Source organism: Oncorhynchus kisutch, linkage group LG4, assembly GCF_002021735.2.
Source record: "Oncorhynchus kisutch isolate 150728-3 linkage group LG4, Okis_V2, whole genome shotgun sequence".
Taxonomy (NCBI): Eukaryota; Metazoa; Chordata; class Actinopteri; order Salmoniformes; family Salmonidae; genus Oncorhynchus; species Oncorhynchus kisutch.
Window position 1 is genome coordinate 14,289,792 of NC_034177.2, and position 20,471 is coordinate 14,310,262.

Genomic DNA, 20,471 nt, shown 5'->3' on the forward strand with positions numbered 1-20,471 from the left:
AGTACAGACAAAACACTTGACAATTTACATACATTTAAAAACATTAACATGTAGTGTGTGTGCATCTATCAGTTACACACACAGTGCATTCGGAAAGTATTCAGACCCCTTGACTTTTTCCACACTTTGGAACGTTACAGCCTTATTCTAAAATAGATTAAATCATTTTCCCCCCTCATCAATCTACACACGATAGCCCATAATGACAAAGCAAAAACAGATTTTTAGAAACGTTTACAGATTTATGAAAAATCACATTTACATAAGTATTCAGACCCTTTACTCGGTACTTTGTTGAAGCACCTTTGACAGTGATTGCAGCCTTGAGTCTTCTTGGGTATGATGCTAAAAGCTTGGCACACCTGTATTTGGGGATTTTCTCCCATTCTTCTCTGCAGATTCTCTAAAGCTCTGTCAGGTTGGATGGGGAGAGTCGCTGCACAGCTAGAGATGTTTGTCCAGGCTCTGGCTGGGCCAATCAAGGATACTCAAAGACTTCTACCGAAGCCTTTCCTGCGTTGTCTTGGCTGTGTGCTTAGAGTTGTTGTCCTGTTGGAAGGTGAACCTTCAACCCAGTCTGCGGTCCGGAGCGCTCGGAAGCAGCTTTTCATCAAGTATCCCTATGTACTTTGCTCCGTTCATCTTTCCCTTGATCCTGACTAGTCTCCCAGTCCCTGCTGCTGAAAAACATCCCCACAGCATGATGCTGCCACCACCATGCTTCACCGTAGAGATGGTGCCAGGTTTCCTCCAGACGTGATGCTTGGTATTCAGTTAAATCTTGGTTTCATCAGATCAGAGAATCTTATTTTTCATGGTCGGAGTCCTTTAGGTGCCTTTTTGCAAAGTTCAAGCGGGCTGTCATGTGCGTTTTACTGAGCAGTGGCTTTCGTCTGGCCACTCTATTGTAAAGGCTTGATTGGTGGAGTGCTGCATAGATGGTTGTCTTGAAGGTTCTTCCATCTCCACTGAGGAACTCTGGAGTTCTGTCAGAGTGACCATCGGGTTCTTGGTCACCTCCCTGACCAAGGCCCTTCTCCCCTGATTGCTCAGTTTGGCCAGGTGCCCAGCTCTGGGAAGAGTCTTGGTGGTTTTTTGGTACCTTTCCCCAGATCTGTGCCTCAACACAATCCTGTCACGGAGCTCTACGGACAATTCCTTCGACCTCATGGCTTGGTTTTTGCTCTGACATGCATTGTCAACTGCGGGACCTTAAATAGACAGGTGTGTGCCTTTCCAAATCATGTCCAATCAATTGAATTTACCATAGGTGGACTCCAATCAAGTTGTAGAAACATCTCAAGGGATGATCAATGGAAACAGGATGCACCTGAGCTCAATTCCGAGTCTCAATACTTATGTAAATTAGTTATAAAAAAAAAAAAAATGCAAACATTTCTAAAAACCTGTTTTCACTTTGCCATTATGAGTTATTGTGTGTAGATTGATCAGGATTTAAATTTCATCCATTTTAGAATAAGGCTGTAATGTAACAAAATATGGACAAAGTCAACGGGTCTGAATACTTTCTGAATGCCCTGTACATGTCAGTACATACACACTACAAGTAGGTCACATGGGGGAGAAGCATTGCGCCGTGAGGTGTTGCTTTATTTGTTCTTTTAAACCAGGTTTGCTGTTCACTTGTGCTATAAAAGATGGAAGGGGGTTCCATGCACTGGCTCTGTTAAATACTGTACGTTTCCTTGAATTTGTTGTGGACCTGGGGACTGTAAAAATGTCTGGAGGGGTAAGTGCTTGTGTCAGATCTGTGTGTAAGTTGACTATGCAAACAATTTGGAATTTCCAACATGCTTCTTAGGGTAGCCTAGTGGTTAGAGTGTTGGACTAGTAACCGGAAGGTTGCAAATTCAAACCCCCGAGCTGACAAGGTACAAATCTGTCGTTCTGCCCCTGAACAGGCAGTTAACCCACTGTTCCTAGGCCGTCATTGAAAATAAGAATTTGTTCTTAACTGACTTGCCTAGTTAAATAAAGGTACATTTAAAAAATAAAGACGAGAAGTGACGCAGTCTGTCTTTCCTCAACTCTTACCCAAGAGAGACTGGCATGCATAGTATTAATATTAGCCCTCGGATTACAATGAAGACCTGCCGCTCTGTTCTGGACCAGCTGCAGCTTAAATAGGTCTTTCTTTGCAGCACTTGACCATATGACGGGTCAATAATCAAGATAAGGTAAAACTAGAACCTGCAGGAATTGCTTAGTGGAATGTGGTGTAAAAAAAGCAGAGCAGCTCTTTATTAAGGACTTGAAAGATTAGGCTGTTGTTCACAATGAAATCATAGCTAGCGAATTTCGACCAAAAGGATTCTCTCATTAGAAATGATATTTGTCAGCTTGTCTACCTGGTCGCGCAGCCAGCCACTGTAAAAATGTTGAAGCTATGCTTAGTCTCTGTAATTAAACAAGCCAGGTTTTTTTTTAAACGGAGCCAGCATGTTAAATGGTTTGTGCCCGCTCAGTCCTATAGGCAATCAACCAGCCAATAATGGTAAGGCTGGGCTCCTGTCCATAATGAACTCTCCGTCTGTCCCTGAGCATAGGGCATGATGCTTGTGGCAAACTAGGACGGGTCAGTGCTGGACCTGCAAAGTCAACTTTGCAGGTGGCATGATAACTCTGGAAATGTAGTACGGGCAATTAAGACCTAAGACCAGTCAGATGTTATTTACACTCTTTCAGAGTTGTGTGTGAACGAGTAAGTACCAAATGTTTGCTTCTTCTTTTAGGACGTTCTTTGGATTGCTTTCTACCACCTAACACATTGAGGATAATATCGTCAAATCATGATTAAGGGTCACATTTGTTCATGATTAAACCTGACAGAGAGGTGTGGTGGGTATAACATGAGGATGGCTGAACGTTCCACCAGCACCATCCAATAGCTCCGTCAAGCCAATAGGTCAATATCAGGTAACATTGCTGGTGTGATTTCTTTTACAACCAAATTACAGTTTAAATATGGCCCAAATAAAGCTAATTAAATAGATATAGATCACCCACGACATTATTTTGGAAGGTCCGATATAAACGAAGCGGAGATCATTTGTTGAAACTTTCCGTTTGTTCGTCCAGTACGTCGTTCTATATCTTGTTTCCGTTTGTTCGTCCAGTACGTCGTTCTATATCTTGTTTCCGTTTGTTCGTCCAGTACGTCGTTCTATATCTTGTTTCCGTTTGTTCGTCCAGTACGTCGTTCTATATCTTGTTTCCGTTTGTTCGTCCAGTACGTCGTTCTATATCTTGTTTCCGTTTGTTCGTCCAGTACGTCGTTCTATATCTTGTTTCCGTTTGTTCGTCCAGTACGTCGTTCTATATCTTGTTTCCGTTTGTTCGTCCAGTACGTCGTTCTATATCTTGTTTCCGTTTGTTCGTCCAGTACGTCGTTCTATATCTTGTTTCCGTTTGTTCGTCCAGTACGTCGTTCTATATCTTGTTTCCGTTTGTTCGTCCAGTACGTCGTTCTATATCTTGTTTCCGTTTGTTCGTCCAGTACGTCGTTCTATATCTTGTTTCCGTTTGTTCGTCCAGTACGTCGTTCTATATCTTGTTTCCGTTTGTTCGTCCAGTACGTCGTTCTATATCTTGTTTCCGTTTGTTCGTCCAGTACGTCGTTCTATATCTTGTTTCCGTTTGTTCGTCCAGTACGTCGTTCTATATCTTGTTTCCGTTTGTTCGTCCAGTACGTCGTTCTATATCTTGTTTCCGTTTGTTCGTCCAGTACGTCGTTCTATATCTTGTTTCCGTTTGTTCGTCCAGTACGTCGTTCTATATCTTGTTTCCGTTTGTTCGTCCAGTACGTCGTTCTATATCTTGTTTCCGTTTGTTCGTCCAGTACGTCGTTCTACATCTTGTTTCCGTTTGTTCGTCCAGTACGTCGTTCTATATCTTGTTTCCGTTTGTTCGTCCAGTACGTCGTTCTATATCTTGTTTCCGTTTGTTCGTCCAGTACGTCGTTCTATATCTTGTTTCCGTTTGTTCGTCCAGTACGTCGTTCTATATCTTGTTTCCGTTTGTTCGTCCAGTACGTCGTTCTATATCTTGTTTCCGTTTGTTCGTCCAGTACGTCGTTCTATATCTCGTTTCCGTTTGTTCGTCCAGTACGTCGTTCTATATCTCGTTTCCGTTTGTTCGTCCAGTACGTCGTTCTATATCTCGTTTCCGTTTGTTCGTCCAGTACGTCGTTCTATATCTCGTTTCCGTTTGTTCGTCCAGTACGTCGTTCTATATCTCGTTTCCGTTTGTTCGTCCAGTACGTCGTTCTATATCTCGTTTCCGTTTGTTCGTCCAGTACGTCGTTCTATATCTCGTTTCCGTTTGTTCGTCCAGTACGTCGTTCTATATCTTGTTTCCGTTTGTTCGTCCAGTACGTCGTTCTATATCTTGTTTCCGTTTGTTCGTCCAGTACGTCGTTCTATATCTTGTTTCCGTTTGTTCGTCCAGTACGTCGTTCTATATCTCGTTTCCGTTTGTTCGTCCAGTACGTCGTTCTATATCTCGTTTCCGTTTGTTCGTCCAGTACGTCGTTCTATATCTCGTTTCCGTTTGTTCGTCCAGTACGTCGTTCTATATCTCGTTTCCGTTTGTTCGTCCAGTACGTCGTTCTATATCTCGTTTCCGTTTGTTCGTCCAGTACGTCGTTCTATATCTCGTTTCCGTTTGTTCGTCCAGTACGTCGTTCTATATCTTGTTTCCGTTTGTTCGTCCAGTACGTCGTTCTATATCTTGTTTCCGTTTGTTCGTCCAGTACGTCGTTCTATATCTTGTTTCCGTTTGTTCGTCCAGTACGTCGTTCTATATCTTGTTTCCGTTTGTTCGTCCAGTACGTCGTTCTATATCTTGTTTCCGTTTGTTCGTCCAGTACGTCGTTCTATATCTTGTTTCCGTTTGTTCGTCCAGTACGTCGTTCTATATCTTGTTTCCGTTTGTTCGTCCAGTACGTCGTTCTATATCTTGTTTCCGTTTGTTCGTCCAGTACGTCGTTCTATATCTCGTTTCCGTTTGTTCGTCCAGTACGTCGTTCTATATCTCGTTTCCGTTTGTTCGTCCAGTACGTCGTTCTATATCTCGTTTCCGTTTGTTCGTCCAGTACGTCGTTCTATATCTTGTTTCCGTTTGTTCGTCCAGTACGTCGTTCTATATCTCGTTTCCGTTTGTTCGTCCAGTACGTCGTTCTATATCTTGTTTCCGTTTGTTCGTCCAGTACATCGTTCTATATCTTGTTTCCATTTGTTTTCTATGATGTGTTTTCATGGTGACTTTCATGACATTAATTTTTTCTTCCCAGCTGGAAATATTTTGGGAATTTAATGCACTGTCCCACATTCACACATGTACAATTCCACGTAAAAAATAATCCCCCGGTTCAAATGAGATTTCTGTAAGGAGGAACTCACAAAACTGTGATCCTACAAACTTTGTATTGCAGATGCAAATTGTATATATGTATGGAATAAACACACCACACCGGTCTCTTATCAATAACACACTGAGGAAATAAAACAATCCATCAAACATCAATAAAAAAAATTCTCTGGATGGTAAATAAATCAAGTCCACAAGAGAAGAATGTTATTAACAAGGTGCATCATCAGAGACAGAGACAGAGAGACAGAGAGAGAGAGAGACAGAGAGAGAGACAGAGACAGAGACAGAGACAGAGACAGAGACAGAGAGAGAGAGAGAGAGAGAGAGAGAGAGAGAGAGAGAGAGAGAGAGAGAGAGATCCCACCGCTGCCACCAAATGTAAGATGGAGAGAAAGAAATCCAACAGCCCAATACACTCCTACAAAAAATCGAAAAACAAAGCCTGAACTAAACCCCAGAACCAGCAGCTACTGTTACTGTACCCTGTGAAACTGAAGACATAGAATATTGCCTCAGGATACAACTCAAGTATATAAGGATGTTATCAAAGGAATGAATCTACAAATCTACAAGCTCAGTGGTAGAAACAGAACCCAAGTCAGAGGTTGTATGTAGCTCAACAAAATAATATCTGATCCATGAAAAATGCTGGATGCATAAAGTGAGAAACTGCAGTAAAATTAACCAGAAACAGATGATACCAATGAAAAAAACATTATTTAGTTGTAGAACAGAAAACAACATATTTTGAGGGAACCAATGTTCAGAATTTTAACACACTGTATACAGAACCAAATGTACATTTAATGAAGGCAACTGAATGCCAGGGGCTGAATCGCTGCCAAAATGCACTCGTTTGCTTTCTATTAAACCTTATGACTGCAGAGTTAGGTTGGTCAACATTTTCCATGATATTCTTTATCCAGAATAAAATTACTCTGAACTGGCATCTGGTAAGAGTTAAAACCCAATGTTTCACATGGGACAAATAGTTCCCAAAATGCCAGGATAGAATACGTAAAGATTTTATAGACTGCCTTCAAAATGTCCCCTCAACCATTTTTTTGAGGAGTCGTCACAGATTAAATGATAAGGATTTAACCATATTTTCAGTTTGGGGACCACCAATGCACAGCCAACTCGAGTGAGCCTAAATAACATGGCTAAAATATCCGAAGCCCATACTAAACGTGCACGCACGCACGCGTACACACACGCACGCGTACACACACACACTCTCTCACACACTCTCTCACACACACACACACACACACACACACACACACACACACACACACACACACAGGTGATTCTGTGGAGTGTGATATATGAGCGTGCCACTTCAGTGGCTGTGCGCGGGGGTGACGGGATGAAGGGGTATCAGGCATGGCTGTGGGAGATGGAATGTGGCGTGAGGCAGCCTGGTTCCTACAGCAGTGGGGACGGAGAGAGGCCACAGCCTTTCCTTGTTTTACCGCTCGGCTCCACTACCAATCAATAAGCAATCTGGTAAGGTTTTATTCTGTGAAACTGTTCAGAATAAAGACTCCCTTTGGGCGTCACTGATCGCTGGGCAGAAACACAAGGAACAACAGGAGCGATGAGGTACTGAGTGAGCGTCTCTGCTGCTACCTGGGTAATGCATGTCGAGGAATTCTGTCCCCGCTTCGGGTTACCGAGATAGGGAATTTGCACACAGGCCGACTCCCAACTGATATCTGTCTCGGGCTGCCTGCGAGCAGCGGCAGAGGTTGGCTGGTGGTGCTCAAAAATACCCCCCCACCAGCGTGTGATCAATGTGCTCGTGTTGAGATGATATACTGTACGATGCACGTGTGTTCGTGGAGATCAATACTCATCAATCATTCAAATGTGGCTGAGGCGCTGGGAGTAATGGACTTAATGTGTAGAGGTCGGAGAGAGGGGGCACCACAAAGAAATGATTAAGTTCATGATTAAGTTCTGATGACCTAATGAGCCTTTAAGGATCTTATGGAAAAATAGTGTACTAAATGGGTCTCATTCACTCATTTATACAATGATTATCCAGAGTAGCACATACCCCCACGTATGCCTCGCTCCCCTGCGGATAAGGCAAGCTATAAACCCCTGTTGTTCATACGTTTTCAATGATTTATGAAAAGGAACACTGTAATTTCGGCTTATCAATAATGAAGACCATTAGAATGGTGCAAGACTTTAAAAAATAAAAATCATCTTAAGCACACTACTCCACACAGTGCTCAATGGCATCTCAAAAATGCATATGAAATAACCTGGGCCTTGGAACGGAAACATAATTTGGTTTGTTTTTCAAAACGAGGGGTAATCTCTTACTTTAGCCTGTATATGGAAGCAGTCAGGATCTGCAGGAGAGGTCACCCGTTTCCCAGATACTCCACTTCATCTTAATACCCCCATCATGAAAACATGCCTTTTCTGTTCGCCGAGTGTCCACAGTATGTTCTACTGTAGTCACAAGCCAGAGGTGGGCTAGTCTACAACATCCATCCATCCACACATACACGCATCAATGACACTGACAAATACTGACAGCCTGTATGGCAAGGCAGAGATGTAGCTGAAACTTGGCCTCCTCATTACAAAACCAAGGAGACTGTTTTTGGAGCTTTGCTCGCCCAAGTGGAAGGAACGACCGGGCGAGAGGGGTCCGTCCTCGAAGCCGGCCAGCTGTGTTCTGGCCCTGAATGGGCCTTGACCTTGGGCTAGGACGCAAGCCTATTGGGGGGGGGGGGTAATCCCATTGCCTCTCCCCTGGCCTCTGACTCGCTGTGTGTGAGGGGGCCAGACACTTAGTACCACTAACCTCCAAACACACACACACACGCACACGAACCCACAACACCCCCTCTAAGAGGACGGGTGGGACGGCCCTGTGCCCTATCAGCGGGCATGGAGGAGGGAGGGTTTCTCCAGAGGGACAGGGATTAAGTTCTGCCATGGTCTCTGCTCTGCGCCCTCCCTTTCCACACCCCAGAAAGGGCGATCCAACATGGCCCCCTCTTCCACAGAGGAGGAAGAGAAGCGAGAGGGCAACGGAACAACTTTTCAAGGACCTCAAATAAACTTGTCTTGCAAAAATGAAGTGCATGCTGTGGACTGGTTGCCATTTATTGTTCAGACCACCAACCAATGACAATCTGGTAGAAGATACTATCAGGTTATCCAGAGGGAGGGACTCAAGAGCTTCACTGGAGAGCATATAAACACAGACAGACATACCACCATGAACCCTCCTTCCCACTCCAAGCCACTACCTCACTTCATGGTCTGTTCAAGCTGACCTGGTGCAACTGACAAGCCTCAAGCCTCAGTTTCGTTGAGAAAAAAAGCCCTGCACTTGAACAAAGCCTTTTTAAGCCTTTTTAACCCTCCCACAGACACACACTCACCACCCCCACCGCCAAAGCCCAGCCCTCCTTTCAATAATTACAGTAGTGATGGGTGTGGGTAGGGGACAAGGGCTTTCTCATACATGCTGACTTCGTCCATTTACTTTCGATGGGAAACTCCAGTTAATTGCGATCGCCGAACGCTGGCAAGGGACAGCCTGTATGAGAGGTGTGTGTGTGTGTGTGTGTGTGTGTGTGGGGGGGGGGTTTCCTTGACCACAGTAATCCTTTTTGTTAAAGCTAACGAGGCAGAAAAGACCCATCCAGAGGAGTCCCTCTCGGCCGGTTTAACCCCAGTGTGTACGGAGCAGCCTCGGCCATAAAGGGTTCACTGGCCCGGTTCTTCCGAGGATTCCCTAATTGCCCCGTTCCACCGACAGATTAAAACAGTCCTCAGAATATCTCGGAATACCTTTTGGCTCTTTCTCTCGCCCTTTCCCCTCTCCCTCGTTCCCCTCTCCGCCTGCCCATCAGAGGGAAAGCTGGGATAGGTCACAAGCTCCCTGGAGGTCTTCACACACTCTTTCACACAGGTCCTACAGTAGACCCTGTGAGTCTGGAGGGAGTCATGAACCTCAGTCTACACTCTGTGAAGGATAGAGACCCAGTCAGGATGGAGAGACCCAGTCAGGATGGAAAGACCCAGTCAGGATGGAGAGACCCAGTCAGGATGGAGAGACCCAGTCAGGATGGAGACCCAGTCAGGATGGAGAGACCCAGTCAGGATGGAGAGACCCAGTCAGGATGGAGAGACCCAGTCAGGATGGAGAGACCCAGTCAGGATGGAGAGACCCAGTCAGGATGGAAAGACCCAGTCAGGATGGAAAGACCCAGTCAGGATGGAAAGACCCAGTCAGGATGGAAAGACCCAGTCAGGATGGAGAGACCCAGTCAGGATGGAGAGACCCAGTCAGGATGGAGAGACCCAGTCAGGATGGAGAGACCCAGTCAGGATGGAGAGACCCAGTCAGGATGGAAAGACCCAGTCAGGATGGAGAGACCCAGTCAGGATGGAGAGACCCAGTCAGGATGGAGAGACCCAGTCAGGATGGAGACCCAGTCAGGATGGAGAGACCCAGTCAGGATGGAGAGACCCAGTCAGGATGGAGAGACCCAGTCAGGATGGAAAGACCCAGTCAGGATGGAGAGACCCAGTCAGGATGGAAAGACCCAGTCAGGATGGAAAGACCCAGTCAGGATGGAGAGACCCAGTCAGGATGGAGAGACCCAGTCAGGATGGAAAGACCCAGTCAGGATGGAGAGACCCAGTCAGGATGGAAAGACCCAGTCAGGATGGAGAGACCCAGTCAGGATGGAAAGACCCAGTCAGGATGGAGAGACCCAGTCAGGATGGAGAGACCCAGTCAGGATGGAGAGACCCAGTCAGGAAGAGCTGATCCACCCTCCTTGGATCGCACATGTTTCCAAGTGAGAAAGAGACTTGAGGGAAAGGGCTTAGACTTCCCTCTAACATCATTAACCACACTGTTAGTTTGTGACTCTTAGACACACACAGAGAAGCACACACACACACGCCTATACACACATGCGCGCACACACAAACATACCCACACACAGACAAAGACCTCATGAGCACTAGGACTGGGAATTGCCAGAGACCTCACGATACGAAATGATCACAATAATTAGGCGCCGATACGATATGTATTGCGATTCGATACTGTGATTTGTTGTTCCAAACATATTGCTCAGCTGCTGCAGAGAGACGAGAGCATGAGAACGAGTTTATCAGTCATGGAAATAAAAGTGATGAAAACATGTTGGAGAACAAAAGAAGATGGAGAACAAACTATGAAGGACAAATCCTGGAGTTTTGGTGCAGGTACAGTCAACTACCGGCAAAAACGATATTGCCATATTGTCAAAACGATACAATATATCGTCAAACATAATATCCCCAAATGTAACTGTAGCGATTTTTCTCCCATCACTAATGATACGCAACCCCCCCATACGCGACCCCACCCCATACGCAAACCCCCCACCCACGTCCCCACCCCCATGCACACCATTCCAACCCCGTGACACCCCTCTCCCCCAATCATCATGTACTACTCTGGCATTGGAAGTTCCGCCATAAGTTTCCCATATTCCACCACGTAGGCATTTTGTTTTTAAGACGGGCGCTCTGCCCCCTGGAGAGATACAACTGGCCAGGACCCTCAGACAGTATGTCACGCGTTCCTGTAATGGTCACAAGTCCTTTTCACTAGGTGTGGTTATGAGCAGCAGTAATGACCCATGAAATTCCCTCTCTCCCTGGGCACTACTAATGTGCACGGTCTACACCAAGTGGAAATTCAAAAAACACAAGTTATTTGGAGTACGCTTGAGCAAGCAGTTATTCAGACCACAGACTATCTTTTGGAAAAAGAGTCATGAGACTATATTAAAAAAGGGCACAGGGGCAGAATTGTGGGAGCTTTTGCTAATGATGTGACCACAGTTGCCAGCATAGAGAGAGAAGGCAGTAGCAGCGTGGAATGTAGCATATACAGGGCTTTCAGAAAGTATTGATACCCCTGGACTTATTCCACATGTTGTTGTGTTACAGCCTGAATTCACAATTGATTCAAATGGGGGGGGGGGGGGGGCTCTCACCCATCTACACACAATACACCATAAAGACAAAGTGAAAACATGTTTTACATATTTTTTTGCAAATGTATTTAAAATGAAATAATAAAAACCATAATTCCACTGACATTATGGGGTATTGTGTGTCAATGACACAAAATCACAATGTAATCAATTTAAAATTCAGGCTGTAACAACAAAATGTGGAAAAGGTCAAGAGATTTGAATACGTTCTGAAGGCACCGTCAGCTCTTCAGATCCTGTATAGATGGAAGACTGACTGCCACAATGTCATGGTAACAAGGCAGTTTGAATTGATTGACAGGAAAACATTCACTTCTGGGACAGAAATGGATAGGGAGGAAAATGTGTGAACAAACTAGGTAAACATGTGACCCGGGCTAAAGTCATAAAGATAACAAGCAGAGGCTCCAAAACAATAAAAAGATACACAAACATTATGTTTCCTATACTACTCTACATGTCTGTCCACAAATATCAACTTGCACATTTTCTCATTCAAATAAAGTCAAAAGTGAAATAATGGGGCATGATGCATACTATACAATAGACAAATATGTATGTTAGTGTTTGGGTGTGTATGAGGGTGGATGTTTGTATGTTAGTGTGTGGTTGTGTATGAGGGTGGATGTTTGTATGTTAGTGTGTGGGTGTGTATGAGGGTGGATGTTTGTATGTTAGTGTGTGGGTGTGTATGAGGGTGGATGTTTGTATGTAAGTGGATGGGTGTGTATGAGGGTGGATGTTTGTATGTCAGTGGATGGGTGTGTATGAGGGTGGATGTTTGTATGTTAGTGGATGGGTGTGTATGAGGGTGGATGTTTGTATATTAGTGTGTGGGTGTGTATGAGGGTGGATGTTTGTATGTTAGTGTGTGGGTGTGTATGAGGGTGGATGTTTGTATGTTAGTGGATGGGTGTGTATGAGGGTGGATGTTTGTATGTAAGTGGATGGGTGTGTATGAGGGCGGATGTTTGTATGTAAGTGGATGGGTGTGTATGAGGGTGGATGTTTGTATGTTAGTGTGTGGGTGTGTATGAGGGTGGATGTTTGTATGTTAGTGGATGGGTGTGTATGAGGGTGGATGTTTGTATGTAAGTGGATGGGTGTGTATGAGGGCGGATGTTTGTATGTAAGTGGATGGGTGTGTATGAGGGCGGATGTTTGTATGTAAGTGTGTGGGTGTGTATGAGGGTGGATGTTTGTATGTTAGTGGATGGGTGTGTATGAGGGTGGATGTTTGTATGTTAGTGTGTGGGTGTGTATGAGGGTGGATGTTTGTATGTTAGTGTGTGGGTGTGTATGAGGGTGGATGTTTGTATGTTAGTGGATGGGTGTGTATGAGGGTGGATGTTTGTATGTTAGTGGATGGGTGTGTATGAGGGTGGATGTTTGTATGTTAGTGTGTGGGTGTGTATGAGGGTGGATGTTTGTATGTTAGTGGATGGGTGTGTATGAGGGTGGATGTTTGTATGTAAGTGGATGGGTGTGTATGAGGGCGGATGTTTGTATGTAAGTGGGTTTGAGCATTTTTGTGCACAATAATGCGGCTGTTAGATAATTGAAATCATTTGGAGAGACAAAGGAAAATACATTTTTCTGGTCCCCACATGGAGACGAAGGACTACACAGTATATGGACTTTATTTTTTATTGAACCCTTATTTAACTAGGCAAGTCAGTTAAGAACAAATTCTTATTTACAATGACAGCCTACCAGGGAAAAGTGGGTTAACTGCCTTGTTCAGGGGCAGAACGACAGACTTTTACCTTGTCAGCTCTGGGATTAAATTCAGCAACCTTTCTGTTACTGGCCCAACGCGCTAACTACTGGGCTACCAGCCGCCCCAACCTTTTGGTTACTGACCCAACGCGCTAACCACTAGGCTACCAGTCGCCCCAACCTTTTGGTTACTGGCCCAACGCGCTAACCACTGGGCTACCAGCCGCCCCAACCTTTTGGTTACTGACCCAACGCGCTAACCACTAGGCTACCAGTCGCCCCAACCTTTTGGTTACTGGCCCAACGCGCTAACCACTGGGCTACCAGCCACCCCAACCTTTTGGTTACTGACCCAACGCGCTAACCACTGGGCTACCAGCCGCCCCAACCTTTTGGTTACTGACCCAACGCGCTAACCACTAGGCTACCAGCCGCCCCAACCTTTTGGTTACTGACCCAACACGCTAACCACTGGGCTACCAGCCGCCCCAACCTTTTGGTTACTGACCCAACGCGCTAACCACTAGGCTACCAGCCGCCCCAACCTTTTGGTTACTGGCCCAACGCGCTAACCACTGGGCTACCAGCCGCCCCAACCTTTTGGTTACTGACCCAACGCGCTAACCACTAGGCTACCTTTCTGAGGTGCTGCGACAAGGATTCACTATCTGGTAAGCATCCAAGTAGTTAAGTAACTGTTTCTGCTTGTTGAGACTAAACCAAGCTAAAATAAAAACATTTATCTGAATGACAGTCTTAATAAGGAACTGCAGGATGTAATAGTGATTTACGATTCATGGAGCATTCAGTTAAATTATAAATAGTCCCTAAAGGACTACATGTATAGACATGTACAGAGCTGCAGGCTCAACAAGTTTCATCTAAAGGGACTATATATATATATATCTAAATCCAACTCATAACCTATCACACATATTTCACTGCATGGCCAATTCAGAGTTTGTTTGTATGTTGACAACATTTGTCAGAAAAATAATATGTCCATTTTGGATGGCAACATGTGGTAAGACGTCCGCTTTGGGTCCTGTACAGCATGTGGTGAGACAGCCGTCGTCATTTTATACATCTGCGTACTGTATGGTGTAAGATTTCATTTAATCACACCAAAGAAAACAAGTGAAAGACAATACAGTACAGAATTTAAAAACTGGTCAAAACGGTGTGCAGGTTGGAAACCAAAATGGGCTTAAACAGTTGAAGTCGGAAGTTTACATACACCTTAGCCAAATACATTTAACTCCGTTTTTCACAATTCCTGACATTTAATCCTAGTACAAACTCCCTGTCTTAGGTAAGTTAGGATCACCACTTTATTTTAAGAATGTGAAATGTCAGAATAATAGCAGAGAGAATGATTTATTTCAGCTTTTATTTCTTTTATCACATTCCCAGTGGGTCACAAGTTTACATACACTCAATTATTATTTGGTAGAATTGCCTTTAAATTGTTTAACTTGGGTCAAATGTTTTGGGTATCCTTCCACAAGCTTCCCACAATAAGCTTCCCACAATACAAATGTTGGCCCATTCCTCCTGACAGAGCTGGTGTAACTGAGTCACAGGCCTCCTTGCTCGCACACACTTTTTCAGCTCTGCCCATTTCAAATAGAATTGAGGTCAGGGCTTTGTGATGGCCACCCCAATACCTTGACTTTGTTGTCCTTGAGCCATTTTGCACTAAGTTGACTGTGCCTTTAAACAGCTTGGAAAATTCCAGAAAATGATGTCATGGCTTTAGAAGCTTCTGATAAGATAATTGACATAATTTGAGTCAATTGGAGATGTACCTGTGCCTCTTTGCTTGACATCATGAGGAAATCAAAAGAAATCAGCCAAGAGCTCAGAAAAAAAATGAAACACCATAGGGACTGGTGCACTTGACAAAATAGATAAAAGGATGACACGTCCTGATCTCCATTAGATGCCTTGAATATTTCTGAAGGATCTCTGTCATAATGACGTTTCTGGGGGGGGGGGGGGGGGGGGGGTCACAGAGGCGGGTTTCTCGGTTCCAAAAGCCACAACTAGCTGAAAGGGTGAACCAATTGGTTGAGGAAGTCGCCCAGCTGTTTGGCACCAAACTTGGGTGCACCACGTTTCTTTTAATGTTGGTTCTTCACTTCTGGAGGGAAAACTTTTGGTAACATTTTCTAAAAACTTCTAATTAATAAGTCATTAATAAACTAAAATATAAGTAGTGTATGCATTATTCATAAATGAGTACTTAATAAACTTAAGTAAATATTTATCACAATTTCTTTATGAACATTATTAGAAAGTGTTTCCAAACATCCATTTCAAAACCTAATAAAAAATCAAGACTTCTCCTCTTTAAATAAAATATACTGGCACAGATGTAAACAGGCTGAAAAGCTCTAACCAGATTGTCCTGCAGTCTGCAGATGGATCGTTAACTGAGAAAAGCTTTAACCAGATTGTCCTGCAGTCTGCAGATGGATCGTTAACTGAGAAAAGCTCAAACCAGATTGTCCTGCAGTCTGCAGATGGATCGTTAACTGAGAAAAGCTCTAACCAGATTGTCCTGCAGTCTGCAGATGGATCGTTAACTGAGAAAAGCTCAAACCAGATTGTCCTGCAGTCTGTAGATGGATCATTAACTGAGAAAAGCACAAAATTGCCACAAATGGTACTCACTGAACCATCCCGCCAGACAGACAACTCAAGGGCATGCTTGTCAATGTTACCACAGCATATGTCATTGACCGGTTTTCTGAATGAGCTTCTCTAGGCTTGTATTGACAGCTGTAGTTTTTGAACTGAGCATCAGCATGGCCCTGCTTTTATAATGATCAAAAACTCAGAATGCCATCAGATGGGGTTTCTGCTTTATATTGACTGTTGGAGTGACAAGGAACCTTAACCCCTTAAACTAAGAAGCAGGGAGTGATAAAGCTAGTCTAGGAAGCCCAAAGCGAAAACACATGGACCATCAGTCTTGAAAGGTGGTGTCAAGATAGTACTTCAGGGTCTTTAGGCTTGTAGTCATGGCCCTTCCTGGGACTTAAGCAAAAACACTGCTGAATGAAGGGAGGAAATTGTCAAAACATCCAAGAGACAGAGGACTACTTGTATACGGTTGCGTAGCGCTTCCTTTTTTGAATGTTCGGGTCATCACTCTCCTTGTGTATCAATCTTGGTCGGATAACCATGATGTCCGTTCCTTATGCGGTGGTAAAGTCAGTCGTGAGCAACTCAGCCTTCTGAGTGTATATCAATTCCTGAGAAGAATTTGATTGCGAAGGCTACCAATGAGGCTAAGCGAAATGGAAGGACCTAATGGTTCCTCATTGAGTGTAGATGCTAAGTGCTTTAATGGAGCACTATGGGGCCTGTCTGAATCCCTACTGGAGGAGAGAGAAGCAGGCAGACCAGGCTGAGGCCTGATGTAGGCCTAGCTTCGGAAACATTGATCTTCCTTCAGCTATCTGGAAGACCCTGGGATCTCTGTCTACCTGGTGAACAGCAGACCAGCCGGGAGTCCTGTCTACCTGGAGAACAGCAGACCCCTGGGTGTCCTGTCTACCTGGAGAACAGCAGACCCCTGGGAGCCCTGTCTACCTGGAGAACAGCAGACCCCTGGGAGTCCTGTCGAACTGATGAACAGCAGACCCCCTGGGAGTCCTGTCTAACTGATGAACAGCAGAACCCTGGGAGTCCTGTCTAACTGATGAACAGCAGACCCCCTGGGAGTCCTGTCTAACTGATTAACAGCAGACCCCCTGGGAGTCCTGTCTAACTGATGAACAGCAGGCCCCCTCAGGATCTTCAAGAAGATATCCAGCTACGCCAACCAAGAAGTGTCTCTCTTCCCGCCCTAAATGGACAAGCCCTCCCTTTGTCCTTGGACAAACCTTAACCCCTCCTATTAGAACGGGCTGTGGAGCAGGGCGTTGTGTGAAGAACCTCAAAGCCTTCCAGAGGAGAAAGGCTTTTGAAGGCAAAACCTGGGGATTATGTGGAGATCCCTTACGGTTCCCCCACAAAACTGGCCCAAAAGAGAAATCAGCCCTCCTTTTCACAGTCCATCACAGTAACCGCCCCCATTGAGATGTAAAATGATCGGGAAATTGATATGGGATCACTCCGATGGAATCAGACCGATAAAGGTGATGGTGATAGGAGAATCCGTTTTCATTTAAATGGATAGAGATAGGGCTACTTGAAGTCCTGTTAACTCCAACTTAGCTCTAAAAAGGAGCATTTGCATGAGGTTCCATATCGCTGTAAGGGTGTTGAATAAAATACATAGATAGATTGGCTTTATCAACTATTATCACAGTTGAAACTATATAATAAAACACACTGTTGTTGAAAACAAAGGATAAATCCAGTGGTGGAAAAAGTATTCAATTGTCATACTTGAGTAAAAGTAAAGATACCTTAACAGAAAATGACTCAAGTAAAAGTTAGTCACCCAGTAAAATATTACTTGAGCAAAAGTCTAAACGTCTAAATAAAATGTAATTGCTCAAATGTACTTAAGTATCAAAAGTAAAAGTATAAACCATTTCAACTTGGTTATATTACTAGGCAATTCAGTTAAGAACACATTCTTATTTTCAATGATGGCCTGGGAACAGTGGGTTAACTGCCTTTTTCAGGGGCAGAACAACAGATTTTTACCTTGTCAGCTCAGGGATTTGATCTCGCAACCTTTCGGTTACAAGTACAAGGCTCTAACCACTAGGCTACCTGCTGCCCCGGACAGCCAGGCCTACCCTCCAACATTCAGACATAATTTACAAACGAAGCATGTGTTTAGTGAGTCTGGCAGATCAGAGGCAGTAGGGATGACCAGGGATGTTCTCTTGATAAGTGAGTGAATTAGACTTTTCCTCCTGTCCTGCTAAGCATTCAAAATGTAACGAGTACCTTTGGGTGTCAGGGAAAATGTATGGAGAAAATAATGTATCATTTTCTTTAGGAACGTAGTGAAGTAAAAGTTGTCAAAAATATAAATAGTAAAGTAAAGTACAGATACCCCCACAAAATACTTTAGTACTTTAAAGTGTTTTTACTAAAGTACTTTACACCACTGAATAATTGTAAATGAAAAAGCTGTGTACGTCTATGGTCCTAGGTCTCAGGCCATCTTTTAGAAGCTTGTTTTTCCATTAAACAACCATGTTTCCCCATCCTGTAAGGGTACTTGTCTTTTAAGCAGCACTAATCTTGAAAGGCCAATCACAACTGTCAGCAACAATACAATCATCCCTCAATACCCTTCCTCCAGCAAAGTGGCTACTATCCCCTGAAAAATGCATTGACTAATTAAAGTACCATCTCCAACTAAGGGGACCCCCGATGTGTTGGGTGACAGTCAATATAGGGGTCAGTCTCAATAGAACATGTGTGGGGCTCCATTAAAAGTAGGGTGGTCTCCCCTAAAGAGCCCTATCTATCCCTTGTGTGTCGTTGCACCGTTCAAAAGCACACCTTTGTTTTGGGGGCCCGTAACTCGACTTAACGGTGCGATGAACAAGAAAAGGGACTCCCTAATCCTATTAGTGTAGCACCTGAGCTGGAATGGCTAATCCTGTTTAAACTCACTCCACAGGCTCTGTGATCTCCCCATGTCCTGGTGTACAGCTGGCTCCACCGCCGTCCCGAGGTGAGACCGCGCTTAAGTATCGCACTGGAGCGGAGGCCGAGCGCCGAGAGATCCCGCCGCCACCTGGGTTACCGCTGTCCGGGTTTCACACACCACCAAGTATCTCACCCAGGTTGTCAGGTATTCATACTTCCCTACTGTAAAGGCATACAGTGGTAGAAAATGTATTCAATTGTCATACTTGAGTAAAAGTAAAGATACCTTAATAAAAAATTACTTAAGTAAAAGTGAAAGTCACCCAGTAAAATACTACTTGAGTAAAAGTCTAAAAGTGTTTAGTTTTAAATGCAATTGCTAAAATATAAAAGTAAAAGTAGAAATCATTTCAAATTCCTTATATGAAGCAAACCAGACGGCACGGTTTTCTTGTTTTTATTTATGTACGGATAGCCGGTGGCACACACCAACACTCAGAAGCATTTGTGTTTAGTGAATCCACCAGATCAAAGGCAGTAGGGAAGACAAGGGATGTTCTCTTGATAAGTGTGTGTGAATAGGACCATTTTCTTTTCCTGCTAAGTATCAAAATGTAATGAGTACTTTTGGGTGTCAGGGAAGATCTATGGAGTAAAAAGTACATCATTTTCTTTTGGATTGTAGTTAAGTAAAAGTAAAAGTAGTCAAAAATATAAATAGTAAAGTACAGATACTCAAAAAACCGACTTTACACAACTGCAGGCATTCAGATGCGTAGAGATGCTATTGTGAGGTGTTCTCCTGCAGTGTTGGCCAAAAGGGCAGATTGCAGATGCATTGGGAAGCGGTATTTCTATACATTTTAGTCGGCTTTGTGCGTTTGAGGTTAATGTGCTCAGAATGTAGTATCTCCTATACAGTACAGTGTTACGCTGAAACGGTTTGAAATGTGCAGAGAGGAATTTAGTGAAGAGAAAACAATGAAGGGTAATTATAGTGGTATGCAGTCATAAGATGCAGTGCCCCAGTATTAGTGTAAATAATATCTCCCATATTACCACACTTTGTTTCCACGTCATCATTTGTGCACATTTCTATACAATTGTTTTATTTTCAAGCTCCGCTAGTCCTAAATGAAGAGACTGAATCCCAAACAAACATATCTAAACCGTGAGACTGCAACGATTCTCTCACCGATCTTTGTAACCAACTTTCAGTGCTCCTTTCCCCAACTCATGGAGAGATTCTGGAGCATGCGCTGTGACAACCCTCGCTCCGTTTCCATTCCAGTCATGTTCCCTCACCTGTTACTGCCACTGTCCCAGTCTTCAAACACGTCTCTCTCTCTCTCTCTCTCTCTCTCGCTGTCTGCTAACACTCTGCTCAGTCAAGAGGTCACCTCCATTAGTCTCTCTGTGATTCAGGACTTCAGTGTCACAAGAAACACAGAAAATGTCAATTCTTTGCAAAAGCTCAACGTGATTGCCAGAGATATTAAAGGATTCATGTCAGCCCACTTCTAGCTCTGTGACTGGAGAGGAGAAAAGAGCAGAAGAAAGGTGCCAGTACAGCATGTGCAGTTGTTGAAATCAAATCACCTCAGTTGGTACCAAAGTCCGGTGCCATACCTGACATCAGTTCACATATGGAATCGTCACTGACCCAATAGTACTGCAAAGACCATAATACTAAGCCGGGTGGAGGAAAAACTGTCCTTTTGTGCAGCTTAAAGCTCTCGTCTCTTCTTTTCAGATCAC